Genomic DNA, 5,807 nt, shown 5'->3' with positions numbered 1-5,807 from the left:
AGAAGTCCAGTGCTTATCTTATAATACCACCAAGGCTTCTTATTCTTTTGGCAGTCCATGATACTTTCAATATTCATTGCCAACACCATAATTCAAAGGCATTACTTCTTCAGTTTTCTTACTCATTATCTACATTTCTTAGGCATGAGGCCATTGAAAATACATAGACGTGGGTTAGGTGCACCTTAGCCCTTAAGGTGACATCTTTGCTTTGCAACACATTAAAGAGGTCTTCCTGTATAATTAATGGCTTTAACATATGGAATGTGAGTCCAGAAAGCCTTGCCTAAACAATATATTCACCCATCTCAGATTTTAGTTTTCAGTTTTGTGTTTTAGTATTCTGTAACACTGTAGTGTCACCATATCGCATCAGCATTTTTCCCATTAAAGAAGTGTTAAACACATACTTTAGCCTAATTGCTTAAATTCAGAAGAGTGTTAGTGTTGTTGTTAGGTACCATAGAGTCGGTTTAGATTCTTAGCTATCTTATGCACAACAGAATGAGACACTGTCCAATTCTGCATCATCCTCACTATTGTTGTTATGTTTGAGCCCATTATTGTTGCCACGGTATCAATCTATCACATTGGAGGGGGGTCTTCTTCTTTATCACTGACTCTCCAATTTACCAAACATTATGTTCTTCTCCAGGGATTGGTCCTTTCTCACAAATGTTCAAAGTAGGAGGTGTGTAAATTTGAATAATAGTGGTATTAACTGGTCTTCCTTGTTGTTAGGTACTGGCGAGTTGGTACTGTCTCATAGTGACCTTATGAACAACAGAAGGAAAATCTGCCTGGTCCTGCATTGATCTCACAACCGTTGCTATACTTGAACCCATTGCTGCTACTGCTGTGCCAGTCCATTTCATTGGGGGGTCTTCCTGTGTTTTGCTGACTCTCCACTTTACCAAGCATAATGTACTTTTCCAGGGAACGGTACCTCCTGATAATATATTCTAAGAATGAGAGATGAGGCTATCCTTGGCTTCTAAGGAGCATTCTAGTTGTACTTCTTCCAACACAAATATGTTTGTTCTTCAGGCAGTCCTTGTGAAAATTTAATATTCTCCTTCAACACCATAACTCAAATGTACCACTTCCGTGATCTTCCTTATTCCTTGTCCAACTTTCACATGCATGTGAGGATATTGAAAATACCATGGCTTGGGTCAGGCTTATCTTAGTCTTCAAATGGACATCTTTGCTCTTGAACACTTTAAATAGGTCTTGTGCAGAAGATTTGCTCAATGCAGTACATCACTTTATTTCTTAACTGCTGCTTCCATAAGTGATGATGGTTGATCCCAGAAAAATGAAGTCTTTGAGAACTGCAATCTTTTCTCCATTTATCTTGATGTCATTTATTAGTCCAGTGGTGAGGATTTTTTTTTTTTTAATTGAGGTGCAACCCATACTAAAGACTGTGGTCTTTGATCTTCATCAGTATTTAAGTCCTCTAAACTTTCAGCAAGCAAGGCTGTATCATTTGCATATCTCAAGTTGTTAATAAGTTTTTCTCTAACACTGATATCATGTTTTTCTTCATGTAATCCAGCTTCTTAAATTATTTGCTCAGCATGCAGTTTGAATAAGTATGATGAAAGAATACAACCCTGGAGCACACCTTTGCTAGTTTTAAACCATTCAGTGTTTCTTTGTTCTGTTTGAATGACTGCCTCTTGGTCTATGTACACGTTCCTCATGAACACATTTAAGTGTTCTGGAATACTCATTCTCTGCAATGTTGTCCATAACTTGTCATAATCCATACACTTAAAAACCTTTATTTAGTCAATAAAGGTCAGGTAAACATCTTTCTAGTATTCTCTGCTTTCAGCCCAGATTCATTTGACATCAGCAATGCTATCCCTTGTACCACAACCTTGTCTGAGTCTGGCTTGAACCTCTGACTTTCAATGTACTGTTGCAGCCATTTTTAAATTAATAATTCCTTGTAATCATGTGGATATTATCATATCACAGACATCATTGTAATTCAAGATGGATCTTGAAATGCTCTTTATGACAATGAATATGATGCCATCTTCTATTTGTTGTTCTTGGCATGGTAAACCATATGATTGTCCAATTAAAAATGGCCAATTCAGTCCATTTCAGATCACTAATGACTAGGATGCTGCTCTTTCTGCATTCCATTTCATTTTTTGAAGACTTCTGATTTTCCCAGATTAATCTTTCATGCATTCCACATTCAGATAATGTTTGCAGATATTTCTTCTCATTTTGAATTGTGCCCCAGCAGCAAATGAAGGTCCCCAAAGCTTTGCTCCATACATGTCATTAAGTTCAACTCTACTTTGAGGAGACAGCTGTTTCCCGGTATATTTGAGTGCTTTTCAACCTGAGGGACTCACCTCAGGCACTATATCAGACAATATTTTGCTATTATTTGTAAGGTTTATAGTGGCTGACCTTTCAGAAGTAGTTTGCCTCTTCTTTTCCCTAGTCTGTCTTAGTCTGGAAGCTCTGCTAAAACCTGTCTACCATGGGTGACCCGGCTGGTATTTAAAGTAATGGTGGCACAGCTTCCAGCATCTCACAACATACAAGCCACCGCAGTACACCAAACTGACAGATGAGCAGTAGCAGACGAGTATTAGTAACTTTTACACACAGTTTCAAAAGTAACTCTGAAAGGAGAAAAGAAATGATCAATTTACAAGTTGTAGAAAAGAAGTTCTATAAAAGTGGAGGAAAAGCTAAATGCTTAGAACAGCTATTTGTTAAAAAAAAATTAATTTAAAAAATGGAAGAGTTAAGTGAGTTTTGAGGGTCTAGTGAAGCAGAATAAGGAGGTATGAATATGTACTTTTATAAATCTTAGAAATGTACAGGCCTTATAAAAACCTTTGCAGAAATAAATTCTTATCTCTAGACTTTATTGATAGTTGATTGATATTTTTTTTTTAAAAATGCTTCTAATTCTTATTCTTCTTAGTTTGAAATTTGAAGGATCTCATTACTTCTAACTTACAAAGAATATGATATTACTTATGTGGAACTTTTGCAAGTAAAAAAGCTATCCAAAAAGCATTAGAATTATGAATTAGAATGCACTGGAGGAAATAATACAGAAATTTTTAAAGAATGACTTTGAGTATTTTTTATCTAAGTATTTCCTTTAAACATCATTTACTGGGTACAAATGCAAATTTTCACTCTAGGCACGGAAGCTAAAATGTTATAATTACCAATCCCATTGTGGGAAAAAAAATGAATAGGAATCATGAAGTCATAGAGCATTAGATGAATAGGGGAAATTTGAAATTTATCAAGTTCATTTTCTTTATTTTTATTGTTAAGTGTGTCAGGTTGGTTCCAATTCATACCAACTTGTATAGGGTTGGTCCCTCTCCTTATTGTGATTGAGGATTGCTGAGCTTCTCCACTGTTTCTTTCCACAGATATAGTCAGATTCTTGTGTGTTCATCTGACAAGGTCCATGTATATAGTTGCTGTTTATGTTGAAAAAGTTTTTTAAAAAAATAAATGTATTCACACAAAGTGAGACTGCAGAGAGACTGGGGACTGAACGCAGACTAGGGCTGTACACAGGCAGGGGACTGGTGAGTCCTTTGCATGGGATTGTTGTTGTTATGTGCCCTGAAGTTGGTTCTGACCCATAGCGACCCTGTACAGGGTTTCCGAGGCCATAAATCTTTATGGGAGCAGAAAGCCTCATCTTTCTCCCACAGAACAGCTGATAGTTTCAGACTGCTGACCACGAGATTAGCAGCCCAATTCATAACAACTACGCTATCAGAGCTCCTTGGAATCCCAGTGCATGGGATTAGGAAAAAAAAAAAAAAATAATGGGAACTACAACCACCTCCTTCCCCCTCCTAGATTAAAAAACCCCCACAAAAGTAGACATCTTTGAGGTAAATGGGGAGTCTGGGACTTAAGGGTATCAAGGGATTCACAGGTTCTGGGCTTCAAGGGAGTGTCACCGGTACCAGGGTGGCTCCTGCATCAGTTGGTAGAACAGCATGTAGCCCTCATTGGATGCCACCTGGTTTTCACTGACAGGGGAGATCCAAGAATCATTGTAGACATGCCAACCAGTCTGGCACCAGCACAGGACTGTGTCATGGCCATAGTGGACGCTGTCCGAGTGATGGCACAGGGCATGGAGCTGGTATATGGGATTCCTGCTTTGTTCTTGGCAAAATCTCCTGGGATCAGTCACTGCAGCGGGAAGTCTACTCATACTGAACTTATCTTGATGGAGCCACAGGAAGCAGAAAATCGACTCAAATGGAGCATGAGGATTGGGGGAATCTTTGTACTGCCAACTTTTTGGTACTTTGTGTTTGCCGACATCGGTCATACACTGGTGCATTTTCCAACTCTAACTCTTCTGCCCTTGGTGAAAAGGTGGAAACAATCCATAAAGACACCTTGCCCCCACTAAATCCTTTCTTGGAGATGGGGACAAGTCACAAAACACCTTGAAGGTCATGGATCGATACCCACAGGCCTGGCACTTGAGGCAACTTTTTACTTGGCCTACAATCTTGCTGTTCTCTTGCTTCAGGTAACACTTCCACATTAGGTTGGCTGGGTCATCATCACTTAGCTCAGGCTCTCCTAGCAGAGCTCTTCCTCAGTGGGTGGTGAGGGAGCTGGCTTGGTGGCCAGGTTTTGGGGTGCTTGATGGCCTCATAGGTTGATTTCCAGATGTAACTATTCCATGAAGAAGGAGCTTCAGGGATTCTTGGGCATCCTGCTGGCTGTATCCGGAAAATGAGAGAGCATATTTCTAGAAGATTGCTTGGAATCTAGTACGATTCACAGCTTTGCAGGAGTCAGGTTGCCACAGGGCACCAATCACATCTGCAAAGGCTTCAATGAAGTATTGGGCTTGGTTTCCTCCAGGCATCTCTTGCAGGAAGTCTCTTTGTAGACAGAAGTCCTGAAGAAGCTGAGTGTTGGCTCAGAGTGTGTCTCAAGGCTTTTAGGAAGCATGTGTTTCTCAGAGTTCAGAGGCCAACAGGACCACAGCCTAGGAGCAGTATGTGATGAACCATCTTCTTCTCCTTCTTTGGAGGAGAAAGACTCAGAAGACTGAGCAGACATTATGTGGAAGGAGCCATGAAAAGTATGTTTGTATGCAGAATAGGGTGGGCTGAGCCCAGGAAAGCCCCCAAGGCAGTGGGGTGCTATGTCTCAAAGTGGGTGGTTCAGGCCTGAGCTCCAAACAGCTCAGTTCAACCTCCAGCTTTCCAGCACCTGAGTGTCCTCCCAATGTCATGTTCATTGGGCTCAAGTCCCCACTGTTCACAGACTTGGAATGAGGGGCAAGTGGTAGCTTGGATCTCATCCATCGCTGTGCATTAACAGGTAGCTCTCAGGTTTGACCCAGGCGATGCTCAGAGGCCTGGGGCACTGTGGACACTACAGCCTGGACCTAGATAAAGGGCTGATCTTCCTTCTTGAATTGCTGAACACACATCTCATGATCTTGGCATCTGGTGTTAGTCTTCAGTACTGGGATCTCTGACACCACACGTCGGGTGGCCTCATCAGGCATCTTGGACCAGGAAACAAGAGAGACTCAGAAGTGATGTAGCCAGCCATTTGCACTCAGGGCAACGCCATTTTTACTACGGGAAGATGCAGAGTTGGACTGTCTGAAGTCTTCTCTGAAAGCTAGCTTTATTTTCTTATGGAGTAGACAAATTTATCACCCTGTTTGTGGGGGCACAGCAGAAAGATAAGAATGGAAATGAATTCCCCGGTTGAGAAAAGGTTTTTGTTTTTTCTGTGAGTTAAAATCT

The 5,807-nt window shown here is 40.7% G+C and overlaps 1 pseudogene; it reads right to left on the bottom strand.

Annotated features, from left to right (window-relative positions):
* Window positions 1-3,973: 3,973 nt before the first annotated feature.
* LOC102842041 lies at window positions 3,974-5,350 on the bottom strand (annotated as a pseudogene).
* Window positions 5,351-5,807: the final 457 nt, after the last annotated feature.

This window comes from Chrysochloris asiatica, unplaced genomic scaffold (genome assembly GCF_000296735.1).
Source record: "Chrysochloris asiatica unplaced genomic scaffold, ChrAsi1.0 scaffold00015, whole genome shotgun sequence".
In the NCBI taxonomy this organism is placed as follows: Eukaryota; Metazoa; Chordata; class Mammalia; order Afrosoricida; family Chrysochloridae; genus Chrysochloris; species Chrysochloris asiatica.
This window is presented reverse-complemented; position numbering and strand designations above follow the sequence as displayed.